The sequence below is a fragment of the Giraffa tippelskirchi genome, chromosome X, assembly GCF_054371585.1.
Source record: "Giraffa tippelskirchi isolate mGirTip1 chromosome X, T2T-mGirTip1v1.2.pri, whole genome shotgun sequence".
Taxonomy (NCBI): domain Eukaryota; kingdom Metazoa; phylum Chordata; class Mammalia; order Artiodactyla; family Giraffidae; genus Giraffa; species Giraffa tippelskirchi.
This window is the reverse complement of record NC_137289.1, coordinates 100,419,184-100,438,659: the sequence shown is the minus strand read 5'-3', so window position 1 is coordinate 100,438,659 and position 19,476 is coordinate 100,419,184. Positions and strand designations below refer to the sequence as shown.

The 19,476-nt window shown below is 37.2% G+C and overlaps 1 protein-coding gene across 18 annotated transcripts in view; it reads left to right on the top strand.

Annotated features, from left to right (window-relative positions):
- PHF8 (PHD finger protein 8) overlaps positions 1–19,476 on the top strand; it is a 111,716-nt gene that overhangs the window by 72,443 nt on the left and 19,797 nt on the right. The window lies entirely within an intron of this gene.

The window sequence follows — 19,476 nt, the reverse complement described above, 5'->3', positions numbered from 1 at the left end:
CTCTGTAGGTCTCTGGTAGACTAGTCTCATGAAGTTCAGGGGAGTCTCTATCTATACTTTGAGAGGTTTTTGTTTGTTTTAAAATCTGGAGTGGAATTAGGTTTTATCAGATTTTGGGGGGCATCTTTTGATATAAACACATAGTTTTTCTCTTAATTTGCTAATGGTAATTTACATTAATAGAACTACTGATTTAGAATTGATATTTCTGTCTTAAAATTAGCTGTATTTGGGGCTTCCCAGGTGGCGCTAGTAGTAAAGAACCCACCTACCAATGCAGGAGACAAAAGAGACCCAGGTTCAGTCCCTGGGTTGGGAAAATCCCCTGGAGGAGGGCATGGCAACTCACTCCAGTATTCTTGCCTGGAGAATCCCATGGACAGTGGAGCCCATAGGATAGCAAAGAGTCGGACATGACTGAAGCAACTTTGCATGCAATTTCTGGTTTTATTTTATTCCTTTTTCTTAATGTACTTTGTACAACATCTTGAGTTGAAAGCTCTGTTCATTTATTTTCAGTCTGTCTTCTCTTTTGGTAAAATATTTTTTAATTTTATTTTTTAAATTAACATTTAAATAAAATTGGCTTTGTTGATATACACATGCTTAGATTCTTGTAACCACCACAATCACCACTACTACCACAATGAGTAGAACACAATCCCTCCGAAGTCCCTTATATTATCCCTTAGTAGTCATGCCCTCCCTCTACCCCTAACTCCTGGCAGCCATTGTTCTCCATCACTGTGATTTTGCCTTTGCCAGAATGTCATATAAAGGAATTATACAGTATGTAATATTTTGAAACTGACCTCTTTTGCTTAGCATAATGCCTTTAAGATTCATCCATGTTGTTGCATATCGATAGCTTGTTATTTTTTTATTGAAGAATTGTATGGATGTACCACAGTTTCATTTTGTTTATTTTGGGTGAGCCATGTGGCATGCAGAATCTTAGTTCCTTGACCAGGGATCAAACCCCTGCCCCCTGCAGTGGAAGCACAGAGTCCTAACCACTGGACTGCCAGGGAAATTCCTCTACCACAGTTTCTGTATCAATTTACCCATTGAAGGACACTGGATTATTTACAGCTTTGGGTGATTATGAATTGGGTTGCTGTGAATGTTTGTATGCAGGCTTTTGTGTGAACATGAGTTTCCCTAGGGTAAATACCTAGCAATGGGATTCCTGAACAGTGTGGGCAGTAGATGCTTTAACTTTATTGGAAACTGCCAAACTGTTTTCCAGCAATTGTGCCATTTTACATTGCCACCAGCAATATGTGAGAGTTCCAATTGCTCTGCATACTCATCAGCACTTGGTATTGTTAGTACACTTATTTTAGTCCTCCTGATAAGTGTGTAGTAATATCTCATTTTGTGGCTCATCTAATGGCTAATTATGTTGAACATCTTTTCATGAATTTATTTGCTACTCATGTACTCTTTTTTGAAATGTCTTTAAACAGACTCTTGGAACAACTACTGCCTTTTAAAAAACTAGGTTGTTTAACTGTTGAGCTTTGAAAGTTCTTTATATAGTCTGGATTCAACTCTCTTGCCAGGTATGTGATTTGCAAATATTTTCTCCCACTCTGTGGCTTGTATTTCATTCTCAAGACTTAAACACGTTCACATTCTAGAAAGTCTAGTTTATCAGTTTTATCTTCCATAGCTTATGCTTTTATTTAACAGCTCTTTCTGTAAACTCAGGGTGCAGTTTTCTCCTTTTTTTTATTATTATTATTTTATTTTATTTTATTTTTTTAATAAATTTATTTATTTTAGTTGGGGACTAATTACTTTACAATACTGTAATAGTTTTTGCCATACATTGACATGAATCAGCCATGGGTTTACATGTGTTCTCCTTCCTGGACCCCCCACCCACCTCCCTCCCCATCCCATCCCTCTGGGTCATCCCATTGCCCCGGCCCTGAGCCCTTGTCTCATGCATCGAACATGGAATGGTGTTCTGTTTCACATATGATAATATACATGTTTCAATGCTATTCTCCCAGAACGTCCCACCCTCACCTTCTCCCTCAGAGTCCATAAAATTGTTCCATGCATCTGTGTCTCTTATTCTGTCTCGTATATAGGGTTATCGTTACCATCTTTCAAATTCCATATATATGCATTAGTATACTGTATTAGTGTTTTTCTTTCTGGCTTACTTCACTCTGTATAATGGGCTCCAGTTTCATCCATCTCAGTAGAACCGATTCAAATGTATTTTTTTTAATGGCTGAGTAATATTCCATTGTGTATATGTACCACAGCTTCCTTATCCATTCGTCTGCTGATGGACATCTAGGTTGCTTCCATGTCCTGGCTATTGTAAACAGTGCTGCGATGAACATTGGGGTACACGTGTCTCTTTCAATTCTGGTTTCCTCGGTGTATATGCCCAGCAGTGGGATTGCTGGGTCATATGGCAGTTCTATTCCCAGTTTTTTAAGGAATCTCCACACTGTTCTCCATAGTGGCTGTACTAGTTTGCATTCCCACCAACAGTGTAAGAGGGTTCCCTTTTCTCCACACCCTCTCCAGCATTTATTGCTTGTAGACTTTTGGATAGCAGCCATTCTGACTGGTGTGAAATGATACCTCATTGTGGTTTTGATTTGCATTTCTCTAATAATGAGTGATGTTGAGCATCTTTTCATGTGTTTGTTAGCCATCTGTATGTCTTCTTTGGAGAAATGTCTGTTTAGTTCTTTGGCCCATTTTTTGATTGGGTCGTTTATTTTTCTGGAATTCAGCTGCAGAAGTTGCTTGTATATTTTTGAGATTAATTGTTTGTCTGTTGCTTCATTTGCTATTATTTTCTCCCATTCTGAAGGCTGTCTTTTCACTTTGCTTATAGTTTCCTTTGTTGTGCAAAAGCTTTTACTTTTAATTAGGTCCCATTTGTTTATTTTTGCTTTTATTTCCAATATTCTGGGAGGTGGGACATGCAGGATCCTGCTGTGATTTATGTCGGAGAGTGTTTTGCCTATGTTTTCCTCTAGGAGTTTTATAGTTTCTGGTCTTACCTTTAGATCTTTAATCCATTTTGAGTTTATTTTTGTGTACGGTGTTAGGAAGTGTTCTAGTTTCATTCTTTTACAAGTGGTTGACCAGTTTTCCCAGCACCACTTGTTAAAGAGATTGTCTTTTCTCCATTGTATATTCTTGCCTCCTTTGTCGAAGATAAGGTGTCCATATGTGCGTGGGTTTATCTCTGGGCTTTCTATTTTGTTCCATTGATCTATATTTCTATCTTTGTGCCAGTACCATACTGTCTTGATGACTGTGGCTTTGTAGTAGAGCCTGAAGTCAGGCAGGTTGATTCCTCCAGTTCCATTCTTCTTCCTCAAGATTGCTTTGGCTATTCGAGGTTTCTTATATTTCCATACAAATTGTGAGATGATTTGTTCTAGTTCTGTGAAAAATACCATTGGTAGCTTGATAGGGATTGCATTGAATCTATAGATTGCTTTGGGTAGTATACTCATTTTCACTATATTAATTCTTCCAATCCATGAACACGGTATATTTCTCCATCTGTTTGTGTCCTCTTTGATTTCTTTCATCAGTGTTTTATAGTTTTCTATATATAAGTCTTTTGTTTCTTTAGGTAGATATATTCCTAAGTATTTTATTCTTTTTGTTGCAATGGTGAATGGTATTGTTTCCTTAATTTCTCTTTCTGTTTTCTCATTATTGGAGTATAGGAATGCAAGGGATTTCTGTGTGTTAATTTTATATCCTGCAACTTTACTATATTCATTGATCAACTCTAGTAATTTTCTAGTAGAGTCTTTAGGGTTTTCTATGTAGAGGATCATGTCATCTGCAAACAGTGAGAGTTTTACTTCTTCTTTTCCTATCTGTATTCCTTTTATTTCTTTTTCAGCTCTGATTGCTGTGGCCAAAACTTCCAAAACTATGTTGAATAGTAGTGGTGAGAGTGGGCATCCTTGCCTTGTTCCTGACTTTAGGGGAAATGCTTTCAATTTTTCACCATTGAGGATAATGTTTGCTGTGGGTTTGTCCTATATAGCTTTTATTATGTTGAGATATGTTCCTTCTATTCCTACATTCTGGAGGGTTTTTATCATAAATGGATGCTGAATTTTGTCAAAGGCTTTTTCTGCATCTATTGAGATAACCATATGGTTTTTTTCTTTCTATTTGTTAATGTGGTATACATTGATTGATTTGCGGATGTTAAAAAAACCTTGCATTCCTGGGATAAAGCCCACTTGGTCATGATGTATGATCTTTTTAATATGATGTTGGATTCTGTTTGCTAGAATTTTATTAAGGATTTTTGCATCTATGTTCATCAGTGATATTGGCCTGTAGTTTTCCTTTTTTGTTACATCTTTGTCTGGTTTTGGAATTAGGGTGATGGTGGCCTGATAGAATGAGTTTGGAAGTTTACCATCTTCTGCAATTTTCTGGAAGAGTTTGAGTAGGATAGGTGTTAGCTCTTCTCTAAATTTTTGGTAGAATTCCGCTGTGAAGCCGTCTGGTCATGTGCTTTTGTTTGCTGGAAGATTTCTGATTACAGTTTCGATTTCCGTGCTTGTGATGGGTCTGTTAAGATCTTCTATTTCTTCCTGGTTCAGTTTTGGAAAGTTATACTTTTCTAAGAATTTGTCCACTTCTTCCAAGTTGTCCATTTTATTGGCATATAGCTGTTGGTAGTAGTCTCTTATGATCCTTTGTATTTCTGTGGAGTCTGTTGTGATCTCTCCATTTTCATTTCTAATTTTGTTGATCTGATTCTTCTCCCTTTGTTTCCTGATGAGTCTGCCTAATGGCTTGTCAATTTTGTTTATCTTCTCGAAAAACCAGCTTTTAGTTTTGTTGATTTTTGCTATGGTCTCTTTTGTTTCTTTTGCATTTATTTCTGCCCTAATTTTTAAGATGTCTTTCCTTCTACTGACCCTGGGGTTCTTCATTTCTTCCTTCTCTAGTTGCTTTAGGTGTAGAGTTAGTTGATTTATTTGATTTTTTTCTTGTTTCTTGAGGTACGCCTATATTGCTATGAACCTTCCCCTTAGTATTGCTTTTACAGTGTCCCATAGGTTTTGGGTTGTTGTGTTTTCATTTTCATTCGTTTCTATGCATAATTTGATTTCTTTTTTGATTTCTTCTGTGATTTGTTGGTTATTCAGAAGCGTGTTGTTTAGCCTCCATATGTTGGAATTTTTAATAGTTTTTTTCCTGTAATTGAGGTCTAATCTTACTGCATTGTGGTCAGAGAAGATGGCTGGGATGATTTCAATTTTTTTGAATTTACCAAGGCTAGATTTATGGCCCAGGATGTGATCTATCCTGGAGAAAGTTCCATGTGCACTTGAGAAAAAGGTAAAATTGATTGTTTTGGGGTGGAAAGTCCTGTAAATATCAATTAAATCTAATTTGTCTATTGTATCATTTAAAGTTTGTGTTTCCTTGTTAATTTTCTGTTTAGTTGATCTATCCATATGCGTGAGTGGAGTATTAAAGTCTCCCACTATTATTGTGTCATTGTTAATTTCCCCTTTCATACTTGTTAGTATTTGCCTTATATATTGTGGTGCTCCTATGTTGGGTGCATATATATTTATGATTGTTATGTCTTCTTCTTGGATTGTTCCTTTGATCTTTATGTAGTGTCCTTCTTTGTCCCTTTTCACATCCTTTATTTTAAAGTCTATTTTATCTGAAATGAGTATTGAGACTCCTGCTTTCTTTTGGTCTCTGTTTGCATGAAATATGTTTTTCCATCCCTTCACTTTCAGCCTGTGTGTGTCCCTAGTTTTGAGGTGGGTCTCTTGTAGACAGCATATATAGGGGTCTTGTTATTGTATCCATTCAGCAAGCCTTTGTCTTTTGGTTGGGGCATTCAACCCATTTACATTTAAGGTAATTATTGATAAGTATGATCCCGTTGCCATTTACTTTGTTGTTTTGAGTTCGTGTTGCAACATCCTTTCTGTGTTTCCTGTTTAGAGAAGATCCTTTAGCATTTGTTGGAGAGCTGGTTTGGTGGTGCTGAATTCCCTCAGCTCTTGCTTGTCTGTAAAGCTTTTGAATTCTCCTTCATATCTGAATGAGATCCTTGCTGGGTACAGTAATCTGGGTTGTAGATTATTCTCTTTCATTACTTTAAGTATGTCCTGCCATTCCCTTCTAGCCTGAAGGGTTTCTATTGAAAGATCAGCTGTTATCCTTATGGGGATCCCCTTGTGTGTTATTTGTTGTTTTTCCCTTGCTGCTTTTAATATTTGTTCTTTGTGTTTGATCTTTGTTAATTTGATTAATATGTGTCTTGGGGTGTTTCGCCTTGGGTTTATCCTGTTTGGAACTCTCTGGGTTTCTTGGACTTCTGTGACTATTTCTTTCCTCATTTTAGGGAAATTTTCAACTATTATCTCCTCGAGTATTTTTTCATGGCCTTTCCTTTTATCTTCTTCTTCTGGGACTCCTATGATTCGAATGTTGGGGCGTTTCATATTGTCCCAGAGGTCCCGGAGGTTTTCCTCATTTCTTTTGATTCTTTTTTCTTTTTTCCTCTCTGCTTCGTTTATTTCCATCATTCTATCTTCTACCTCACTTATCCTATCTTCTGCCTCCGTTATTCTACTGTTGGTTCCCTCCAGAGTGTCTTTTATCTCCTTTATTTCATTATTCATTCTATATTGACTCCTTTTTATTTCTTCTAAGTCCTTGATAAACATTTCTTGCATCTTCTCAATCTTTGTCTCCAGGCTATTTATCTGTAACTCCATTTTGCTTTCAAGATTTTGGATCATTTTTATTATCCTTATTCTAAATACTTTTTCAGATAGATTCCCTATCTCCTCCTCTTTTGTTTGGTTTTGTGGGCATTTCTCATTTTCCTTTACTTGCTGAGTATTTCTCTGCCTTTTCATCTTGTTTAGATTGCTGTGTTAGGCGTGGCCCTTCTGTATTCTGGTAGTATGAAGTTCCTCTTTATTGTGGAGGTTCCTCACTGCGGTTGGGGTTGGACAGGTGGCTTGTCAAGGCTTCCTGATTGGGGGAGCTGGTGTCGGTGTTCTGGTGGGTGGAGCTGGATTTCTGCTCTCTATAGTGCAATGGAGTGACCAGTATTAATTTTGGAGATGTCTATGGATTTGGTGTGCCTCTGGGCAGCCTGTATATTGATGCTCAGGTCTATGTTCCTGCGTTGCTGGAGAATTTGCGTGGTATGTCTTGCTCTGGAACTTATTGGCTCTTGGGTGGAGCTTGGTTTCAGTGTATATATGGAGGCTATTGGATGGTCTCTTATTAATGTTTCCCCTGGCTTTCAGTCTTATTCTTGCAGTAGCCTCAAGACTTCTCCTTCCATACAGCCTCAATAATAAAACTTTTAGGTTAATGGTGAAAAGATTCTCCACAGTGAGGGATACCCAGAAAGGTTCACTGAGTTACATGGAGAGATGAGGTTGGGGGGGAGTTGAGGTGACCAGGAGGGGAAGAGGGGAATTCAAATGTAGAGAGAGCAAGCTAGCCAGTAAGCACTTCCCTCTGTGCTTTCCACAGTTTGGAACCCTCAGAGTGGTTCACAGAGATACATATAGAGGGGGGAGGAAGGTAATAGAGGTGAGCATGAGTAGAAAGGGAGGAATCAAGAGGGGAGAGAGAGATCTGGGCAGTATCCTGTTCCTGAAGTGTTCTCCGGTACCCAGATCACCCTCAGAGATTCACAGAATTGGGTTGAGAAGAGAAGGAGGAGGGTGGGAGATAGAGGTTCCCTGGGGGAGAAGAAAGAGCATCAATAGGGGGAGAGAGTAATCAGGCCAGTGATCACACTCCTGAGTAAAAATGGGTCCTAAAGATTGGGTTCTTAAATGTACAAAATTGATATCAAATATGTAAAACAAAGATTAAAAATCTAGAGTAGAGGTTAGACTCTTATAAAACTTACAATATAAAAAAAAAGAACAAAGGAAACAGTGTAAAAAGAAAAAAAACAGTAAAACAGTAAAAAAAGTAAAACAGGAAAAAACATTAAAAAAAGAAAACAAAAGGTATAAGATATATGTATGTAGTTTGCTTCAAAAATAGGGTTTTTTTTGCAAGTTAGTTGTGGGTTATGAAAATGAAAGTTAAAGGTGTAATAGAGGACTTGAAGAAAAAGGAAAGAAGAGAAAAAAAAATTTTTTAATTTAAAAAAAAAAATTAAAAAAAAATAATAATAATAGTAAAAAAATATATATCCCGGACTTTCTCTGGAGCTGTTGTGAGCAGTTTGGGATCTGCTCAGTTTCAGATAGATCCTTATTCCTGCTTATACTTTTCAAGATCTATAGGTCCTTTTCAATGCAGTCGGTATTAACTACAGGGATTTTAATCTTTTGGCCTGTCCCTTCCAAAGGGCTTCCCTCTGTTTATTTGGCTTCTGTTTGGAGATCTCTTCAGTATCTAATTTCCGCCTTGCAACAAAGCGGTGGAGGTGATCTCTTTAGGTTCGCTTGTTCAATCGTGCTGTGGGGAGGAAGGAACACTGCAAATCTGGTGTGTGTGTGGTGAGCTCGCAGTGTCGGCCGCACTGGGTTCGCCCCCGCTCACGGCGTGTGTGCTTTCCCCGTCTACCCTGCTCAGGCTTCAGGTTACTCCCCCGGGGAGTGGGCCGGGGAGTGGGTCCTGAGATGCGTGCACTTCCCAGGTCTAAGCCGCTCAGGTTCAGGCTCTCGGTTACTCCACAAAGGCGCAGACTCGGTTTCGCCCACGGCTTGTGCCGTTCCCGGTCGGAGCTGCTCAGGCGGCCAGGAGTTTGGCGAGCGCGCTCCCCCCTGTTGGGGCGGTGCGGCTTATCACCTCCCTGGTCCCCGCCTCGGTTTACGGGCGCGCCCGGCTCCGGTGTGCTTTGTGTCGGTTCTGGGGAGCTGGTCTCTGGCTGCGACCCTCCCGGCGGCTGTCGACCCTCCGGGATCTCAGGCAGTCTTTGCTTAGAAACTGGGAGCCTGTTTGCAGTTTGGTAGGGGGTGCCCTCTCTGGGGCCGAGTTTGCCCCTTTCCGGCTCTGGCGGGCCCCGCCTGCCCGCTGTGTCCGGCGAGGGATGGGGCGGTCCGCAGCCGGCTAGCTCTCCTCTGGTATCGCTCAGTCCTTTGTTCTGTGAGCGGGCCGGCAGTGCCTTAGAGTTGGGCTTTTCGCGGGATAGTTCTCTCTCTCTGGCTGTCCCACAGTTTAGGTTACTACCTCACGTTAGCTCCCTCAGATTATTGCCCTCGGGGCACTCGGGCCCGGTCCTTACCCTAGGCAGTGCCGCCCGCTCCTCTCCGTTCAGCCCCCACTTGCTGGTGGCGGATGATGCGAGCGTCTGGGCTTCTTTGCTGGGAGTTGCTTTAGGCATGTAATCTGTGGATTTTATTTATTTTTTCCTCCCAGTTACGTTGCCCTCCGAGATAAGAAATCTTCCCCCACACCCGCCGGTGAGAGGGTTTCCTGGTGCTTGGAAATTCCTCCTCTTTTACGACTCCCTCCCCGGGACGCGTCTCCGTCCCTAACTCTTTTGTCTCTCTTTTTATCTTTTATAATTTCTCCTACCTCTTTTGAAGATAATGGGCTGTCTTTGTGGAAGCCTGACGTCCTCTGCCAGCCTTCAGAAGTAGTTTTGTGAAGTTTGGTCAGCGTTCAGATGTTCTTTCGATAAATTTGTGGAGGAGAGTGTGGTCTCCCCGTCCTATTCCTCCGCCATCTTAGCCCCGCCCCAGTTTTCTCCTTTTTTAACCTAACAACTATATGGTTTTAGGTTTTGCATTTCTATCTGTGTTCCATTTTGACTACATTTTCACATAACGTATGATGTTTAGGTTGGGTGAACCTTTTTTTGGCATATGGATGTCCACTTGTTCCAACACCATTTCTTGAAAAGATGATTTTTAATTTTTATTTTTCTATTGACTTGCATTTGTACCTTTGTCAAAAGTGGAATGACCATATTTGTGTGCTTCTGTCTCTGATTTGTTCTTTTTCATTGATCTACATTATCAATCCCTTTGTCAAAACCTCACTGTCTTGATTGCTAAAGTTTTATAGTAATTCTTCTTTTTTAAAGATTTATTTATTTTTGGCTGCACTGGGTCTTCGTTGCTGTATACAGGCTTTCTCTAGTTGTGGAGATTTAGGTCTACTCTTCGTTGTGGTGTGCTGGCTGCTCATTGAGGTGGCTTCTCTTGTTGCAGAGCACTGGCTCTAGGTGCACGGGCTTCAATAGTTGTGGCACCTGGGCTTAGTTGCTCCGCGGCCTGTGGGATCTTCCCTGACCAGGGGTCGAACCTGTGTCTCCTGCATTGGTGGGCAGATTCTTAACCACTAGACCACCAGGGAAGCCCTATAGTAATTCGTAAAATCAAATAATATGACGTCTTCAGTTTTGTCTTTCCATAAAATTTAAGAGTCAATTTGTCTGAATCTACAACAATTTCTGCCAGGATTTTGGTTGGAATTATGTTAACTATTCAGATAGAATTATGTTAACAATTCAGATAGAATTGTGATCTTTATTTTTTATCAAGGTGACATATATAGCTAAACACATATATATATATATATATAATTAAACATGAAGTATGTAATTATAAACATTTTAAAGTTTACAATTCAGTGATATTTAGTGCATTCACAGTGTGGTGCAACCACAACCTCTCTCTGTTTCCAATATATTTTCATGGCCCCAGAAACATACCCTGGATCCATTAAATAATTGTGTCCCATGTCCGTACTCATCTCATCCCCTGGTAACCACTAATCTGCTTTCTGTCTATATGGATTTGCCTATTATGGATATATCACATAGTAGTAATCATATAGTATGTGATCTTTTGTGTCTGGCTTTTTTCACTTACCATATGTTTTTAAGGTTTATCCAAGTTATAGGATGTATCAGTATTTTGTTCCTTTTTATGGTTGAGTAGTATTTCATTGTATGGATATACTACATTTGTTTATCCATTCATCTGCATATAGGCATTTGGGTTATTTCCACCTTTTGGCTATTATGAATAACACTGCTGTAGATGTTTGTGTGCATGTTTCTGTGTGGACACATGTTTTCATTTCTCTTGGACATATACTCAGGAGTAGAATTACTCAGTCCTATGGTAATTTTGTGTTTAACTCTTTGAGGGACCACCGAAACGTTTTACACAAGGTCTTCAAGAGAATTGTCACCTTAGATATATTGAATCTTCTAATTTGTGTGTATGGTATGTTCCTCCATATTTACTCTTTTAAAAATTTCATCAGTGTTTCATAGTTTTCAGCATACAGATCCTGCATATGCTTTTTTTATTAGATTTATCCCTGAGTTCTGTATTTTTTTGCAAATACTGTAAATGGTACCTTTTTAAACCCTTGGTTTCTAATTGTTTATTGCTAGTGTAATATATATGTGTGTGTGTGTGCGTGCGTGTGTATATATATATATATATATATAAAACACAAAGTCAGGCACAACTTAGCAACTGAACAACAAGTGTATATAAATATGATTGGTTTATATTGACTTTGTATCCTGCAACCTTGGTAAACTCACTTATTAATTCTAGGAATTTTTTTTTGGTATTGTTCAGTCACTAAGTCATGTCTGACTCTTTGTGACCTCATGGACTACAGCATGCCAGGCTTCCTCATCCTTCACTATCTCCCGGAGTTTGCTCAGACTCATATCCATTGAATCAGTGATGCCATCCAACCATCTCATTCTCTGTCACCCCCTTCTTCTCCTGCCCTCAATCTTTCCCAGCATGAGGGTGTTTTCCAATGAGTTGGCTCTTCATATCAGGTGTCTAAAGTATTGGAGCTTTTGCTTCAGCATCAGCCCTTTCAATGAATATTCAGGGTTGATTTCCTTTAGGATTGACTGGTTTGATCTCCTTGCAGTCCAAGGGACTCTCAAGAGTCTTCTCCAGCACAATTTGAAAGCATCAGTTCTTTGGTGCTCAGCCTTCTTTATGGTCCAACTCTCACATCTATACATGACTACTGGAAAAACCATAGCTTTGACTATGCAAACCTTTTTTGGCAAAGTGATGTCTCTGCTTTTTAATATGGTGTCTAGGTTTGTCATAGCTTCTTTTTTGGTATATTCTTTGTATTTTTTTGTCTAGATGATTGTGATCATGTCATGTGCAGGTAGGGACAGTTTTATTCCTTTCTTTCCAATCTTTGTTTTCCTTCTTGCCATTTTGTTCTGGCTAGGATTTTCAAGCACAATGTGGTGAGAGTGAACTAACACCCTTGCCTTGTTTCCAGTCTAAGGGAGAAATCATTTTTTCACTATTATGATGCTATCTGTATAGGTTATCAAGGTAAAGAAGTTCACTTCCATTCCTTTTTTGCTGAGTTTTTTTTTTTTTTTTAATGAATGGGTGTTGAATTTTCCCAATGTTTTTATTCCAACAATGGATATAATCATGTTGTTTTATTCCTTTAGTCTGTTAATATCGTAGGTTACATTGATTGATTTTCAAATATCACAGAATTGAAATCACAGGATAAGCCTTAATTGCTAATGACGTATTATTCTTTTTATATATTATTGGATTTGATTTACTAGTATTTCACTGAGGATTTTTGTGCCTTTGTTCATGAGGGATATTGGTCTATGATTTTTTTTCTTACATTTTAGTTTTGGTATCAGGGCAATCAGTGCTGGCCTCAAAGAATGAGTTGGGAAATGTTCCTCCTCTATTTTCTAGAAGAGATAATGTAGAATTAGTGGGTTTTTTAAAATGTTTAGTAGAATTTTTGAGTGAAACCACCCAGGCCTAGGGATTTCTTTTTAGGTTTTAACTATGGATTTATTTTCTTTGGTAGATATAGAATTATTCAGATTTTCTATTTTGTCTTGGATAAGTTTTGAAAGTTTCTGGTATTCAAAGAATTGGTCCATTTTAGCTAAGTTGTAGAATTTATGAGCATAGAGCTGTTTGTAGTTTTCCTTTCTTATCCTTTTAGTGTCCATGAGGTCTTTAGTGATATTTTTAATTTGATGTTATTTTTTCATTTTTATTCTTTATGTTAATAATTTGTATCGTTTATTGTCATTCTTGCTGGCATCTTATCAATTTGATCTTTTCAAAGAACAGTTTTTGGTTTCACTTAAAATTTTTTAAGATTTGGTTTTTTCACATACATAGGATTTAGTCTATCTTGATATTTTTGTGTTGTGAACTTGAGAAGAATGTGTATTCTGCTACTGTTGGGTTGAATATTCTATCAGTTTCAATTTAATCAAGTTGATTAGTGATGATCTATATCTTTGCTAATTTTTCATCTACTATTTTCTTGATTACTGAGAGAGATTGTTGAAGTCTCCAAGCATAATTGAGAATTTATCTGTTTCCCCTTTTAGTTCCATCAGTTTTTGCTTTGTACAGTTGGAAGTTCTGATGTTAGGTACATCCACATTTAAAGATTGCTATGTTTTCTTGTCTTTATCTTTACCATCTTATCATTGTTTTCTATCCCTTTTCATCCCTGCTAATTTTCCTTGGTCTGAAGTTACTTTATACATTATTTATAACTGGATATTTGTGCCTTTGACCACCTTCATCCAATTCCTCACCCACTGCCTCTGGTAACCACAAATCTGATCTCTTTTTCTATGAGTTTGGGCTTTCTTTTTCAGGTTCCACGTATAAGCAAGATCATGTATTATTTGCCTTTCTCTACCTGACTTATTTCACTTAGCATAATGCCCTTCAGTTCACATATGGTACGATTTCCTTCTTTTTTTGGCTGAGTAGTATTCATTCATTTGTATGTGTATGTGTGTGTATCACATTTTCTTGATCCATTTGTCTATTGATGGACATTTAGGTTGTTTGATTTTCTTATGTTGAACCACTCTTGCATTCCTGGGATAAATCCCCCTTGGTCATAGTATATAATCATTTTAATAGGCTGCTGAATTTGGTTTGCTAGTATTTTGTTGAGGATTTTTACATCAGTATTCATAAAGCATATTAATGTGTAGTTTCGCTTTCCTGTAGTATCTTTTTCTGGCTTTGGTATCAGGGTCTCCTAGAATGAGTTAGCATGTGTTCTCTCTTCTGTTTTTTGAAAGAGTTTGACAAGGATTGATGTTAATTCTTCATTAAATGTCATGTATGGATGTGAGAGTTGGACTGTAAAGAAAGCTGAGTACTGAAAAATTGATGCTTTTGAACTGTGGTGTTGGAGAAGATTCTTGAGAGTCCTTTTGACTGCAAGGAGATCCAGGTCAATTCTAAAGGAAATCAGTCCTGAATATTCATTGGAAGGACTGATGCTGAAGCTGACACTCTGATACTTTGGCCACCTGATGCGAAGAACCGACTCATTGGAAAAGACCCTGATGCTGGGAAAGATTGAAGGCGGGAGGAGAAGGGGACGACAGAGGATGAGATGGTTGGATGGCATCACTGAAGTGATGGACATGAGTTTGAATAGGCTCTGGGAGTTGGTGATGGACAGAGAAGCCTGGTGTGCTGTAGTCCATAGGGTTGCAAAGAGTTGGACAGGACTGAGTGACTGGACTGAACTGAACTGAACTGAGAAACCACCAGTGAAACCATCAAATAACCTTAACTTTTCTTTGTTGGAAGCTTTTTGATTTCTGATTCAATCTCTGTACTTAATACACGTGAGTTCAGATTTTCCACTTCTTCAGTCAGTTTAGGTGATTTGTGTGCTTCTAGGAATTTGTCATTTTGTATAGTTTATCTAATTTGTTAGCGTACGATTGTTCGTAGTATTCTCTTATAATCCTTTTTATTTCTGTAAAGTTTGCAGTTATGTCCCCACTTTCATTTCTCATTTCAAGTATCTTTGTCTTCTCTTTCTTCTTCTTTGTTAGTCTAGCTAAATATTTGCATATTTTGTTGATTATCTTTCAAGCAGCCAATTTTTGATTTTGTTGATTCTGTTTTTCTTTTTTTTATTTCACTCATCTCTGCTCATATCTTTATTATTTCCTTCCTTTTGTTAGCTTCGGATTTAGTTTGTTCTTTTTCTAGTTGCTTAAGGTGTAAAATTAGGTTACTGATTTGATATCTTCCTTCTTTTTTTAATACTGTAAGTATTTACACACATAAATGTCTCTCTGAGCACTGCTTTTGGTGCATCCCATACGTTTTGGTATGCTGTGTTTTGGTTTTCCTTCCTCTCAAAGTTTTTAAAAATCAACTTGTGATTTTTTTCCTCTGATCTATTGATTTTTTTTCAGAGTATATTGTTTAATTTTCACCAGTTTATAAACTTTCCAGTTCTGTTACTGATTCCTACTTTTATTCTATTGTTTTTGGAGAAGATACATTATATGATTTCATTCTTTTAAATTATTGAGACTTGTAGGCTAAATTATGGTCTATCCTGGAGAATATTCCATGTATACTTGAGGAAAATGTATATTTTGCTGTTTGGGGTAAAGTTTTCTATATTTGTTGGTTAGGTCTAGTTGACTTATAGTGTTGTTCAAGTATTCCATTTCTTTATTGATCTTCTATCTGGATGTCTTATTCACTATTGAAAGTAAGGTATTGAAGTTGCCAACTATTATTATAGAACTATTTCTCGCTTCAAGTATGTCAATGTTTGCTTTATATGTTCTTGGTTGAATGACCTTTTTATTACTATGTAATACCCTTCCTTATCTCCTGTAACAATTTTGTTACTATGTAAATTTTTATTACTATATAATACCCTTCCTTATCTCCTGTAACAATTTTGTACTTAAATTCTATTTTTCCAGATATTAGTATAGCTACCCTAGCTCTCTTTTTGGTTACTGTTTGCATGGGATACCTTTTTCCATCCTTTCACTTTCAACCTAGTTGTTTCTTTAGACCTAATGTGAATCTCTCATATGTAGTATACAGTTGAATCTTGTTTTTGATCCATTCTATCTTTCTTTGCCTTTTGGAGGGTGAGTTTTTTTATAATTTTATTTATTTATTTATTGGCTGCAGTGGGTCTTTGTTGCTTTGTGTGGGTTTTTTCCAGTTGTGGTGAGTAGGGGGCTACTCTTCATTGTGGTGTGTGGACTTCTCATTGTAGTGGCTTATTTTGTTGCAGATCATGGGCTCTAGGCATGTGGGCTTCAGTAGCTGCAGCATGCGGGCTCAATAGCTGTGACTTGTAGGCTCAGTAGTTGTGGTTCATGGTAAGTTGCTGTGCACTGTGGTGCAAGGTCTTAGCCACTCTGCAGCATGTAGAATCTTTCCAGACCAGGGATCAAACCTGTGTCCCCTGCATTGGCAGGCACATTCCTACCCAGTGTGCCACCAGAGATGTCCTGAAGAGTGAGTTTAAACCATTTACAATTAAAGTGATTTCTGATATGGAAGGACTTACCTATGCTATTTTGTTATTTGTTTCAATATGTCTTTATATTTTTTTGTTCCTCATTTCCTAAGTTACTGCTTTCTTTTATATTTAATTGATATTTGGGGGGTAGTGTACCAAATTGACTCACTCAGTTCTTTTTTTATGCTTTTTAGTTTTCAAAAGTGGTTACCCTGGGGATTACAAATAACATTCTAACTTCATAACAATCTAGTTTGAATTAATACAGTCCAGCTTCTATAGCATACAAAGACTCAGCTTCTATACAGCTCTCCCACCCATGTATGTTATTTTTGTCACAAATTACACCTGTAAACATTGTGCTCCTTTTGACATAGATTTATGGTTACTGTTTTATACAATGGAATTTTAAATAATGTAGAAAAAAAGAATTAGATATTACAAATACAACAATACTGACTTTTATATTTACCTCTGTAGTTGCTTTTATTGATGTTTTTCTGTACTCTCAAATGTCCTTTTATTTCACTCTGAAGGACTTTGTTTAGCATTTCTTAAATGGCAGATTTATTAATGGACTACCCCAGCCTTTGTTTACTTGAGATGTCTTAATTTGCCTTCATTTTAGAAGGATTGTTTTTCCAGATATACTTTTGGTTGACAGTTTTTTCTTTCAGCACTTAAAATATATCATGCCACTGTCTTCTGGCCTCCATTGTTTCTGATGAGAAATTAGTTGTTTTATTGTGCTGTCTTGCTGCTTTCAAGATCCTCTCCTTTGTCTTTCTTTTGATAAAGTCGTTCTATATCTTCTTCTTCCTTGTCTTTGTCTATTGACAGTTTAAATATAATGCATCTCAGTGTGAATATCTGAGATTATCCTACTTGGAATTTGTTGAGCTTCTTAGATGTATATTTTCATGTATTTCATAAAACTTGGGAAGTTTTTGGTCACTGAATCTTCATATAGTTGTTCTGCCTTTTTCATGCTTTCCTGTCCTTCTGACACTCCCATATGAATATGTTGGTTAAGCTTGATAGTGTCCCAACAGTCCCTTTACCTCAGTTCATTTTTCTTTTTTTTTCTTTCTGCTCATCAGATTAGGTAATTTTTTCTTTATGTTTGCTGAGTCTTTGCCTACTCAAAATCTGCTCTTGAATCCCTCTAGTGAATTGTTTATTCAAGCCATTGTACTTTTCAACTCCAAAACTTCTATTTGGTTTCTTTTTATATTTTCTATTTCCTGATTGATAGTCTCTTTTTAAATTGAGGCATGGTTGTTTTTTTATCATATTTAAGACAATTGATTTAGTCTTTGTATAGTAAGTCTAATGTCCAGGTTTCCTCATGGATAAGTTTTATCAATTTTTTTTTCTATAAATGGGACATACTTTTCTGTTTTTCTGCATGTCTTATAATTTTTTTGTTGAAACCTGGACATTTTGAATGTTATAATGTGATAACTGGAAATCATACTTTCCTTTCTCCCTAGAGATTAACTGTTGTTGCTTATTTTGAGCTACAGTTATCTATTTACCTAATGACTTTACAAATGAGTTTTTGCAAATACTGTGTTCTTGTTGTGTGTGGTCACTGAAGTATCCATTTCATTGCCTCAGCAGTCAGCTGAGGTTTCCTGAAAGAGTTTTTATAAGTGCCTTAATTTAGCAGGTTTTTTCTTTGTTAAGCATTCCTTTTGTTGTTGTAAGTTTTTGATTGGATTACAGAATTCCCCCAAAAGTTTATTATATAAGTTTTTGACACCCTAATGGTTGCTTCACTGGAGGAACAACAGATCCTTGGAGCTCCCAATTCCATCATTTTTGGAGGGGGCATCACTCCTCCCACCCTCATATTTTTAATATGCATATTTTAACTTGTATTTTTTAAATGTCTGAAATTAATTATTATCTACATCTTATTTCATCTTGAATAAGACATTAACCTTAGAGTAGATTTCCTTTTGTATGTTACTTTATACCTATTATCTCTCAGTCCTCAGAACTTTGCAAGGCAGGTAGCATCTATTATTTCAATTTTATGGTTGAAGGTAGTGAGACAGAAGTTCTCCTTGGCTACAAAGCTAGTGTGTCAGTCCAAATTTCAAAGTAATTGTCTGATCCCGAAACTCAAGGTCTTTCTACCATACCACACTTCTTTACTTTAGGTGGAAAAAAACCTTTCAAACTCAATGAAATAATCGACAAACCCAACATTGACAGCCATTAGGCTAGTAGGGATGGAACCTTTGTCAAACAACTCTATTACCGGTAGTCTTTTCTTTCTAGGGACAATTAATAAAATTTTTAAAAAAATTAATGAGTCAGGAGGCATAGGTTTTACTTCTTTGCTCAAGGAAGAAGTCCTGAAAAACAGACTCATTTTGCTACAGAGAGGCCCATCTGGAAGGAACTGGGAGAGTGGATTCCTCTGATGAAGTAGAATTCTAGAGAAGTTTGGAGCTGATCATTAGGAGGAAATTTTCACTAAGAAGAAATTTTCACTCTCATTTTGCTTCTCTTTTAGGTTTAGTAGCAGTAGAGCTTAACCTCATCAGTAGGACCTTTCTAGACTTTCTTCCTATTAAATCATATAGATGTTATATATATATATATATATATATATATATATATATGATAAAACTGGGTGTTTGTATGTATTTGTATAGGATAAAATATATGTGTGTGTTTTGTCATTCACATCATTCAATTCCAGTAATCTTGTTCCCAGTTCAGCCTAAGTGGTCTTTTGTTCCTTTTGCGTGAATGTGTGAACCACTTCTTTTTCCATTAATTTAACAAACACTTACTGAGCAGCTACTCTGCATTGTGTTTGGCTCCCTTAGTTTAAAATCAGATAATACATATCCTTGCCCTCACAGTAAATTGGAGGTGGCAGATTTACTAATCATCTCTTAAATACTATGTAACAACTCCAATAGAGGTATACACAGAATACTATGGAGAGTTGAGGAGGCATCTGAAAGAGATTAAGAGAAGAGGGAAGGCTTATTTAGGAAGTGAATCTAAAGCTGAATTTTATAGGGTCATTAACTCATGAAGTTACTCATTAAATGGTTGTTGGGCAAGTGAAATCAGAGTTAGATGATGCTGGGAGAAGAACATTTGCAGTAAGGGTGCACAAAGTAGAAATACATGAAAAGTATGTGGCATATTCAG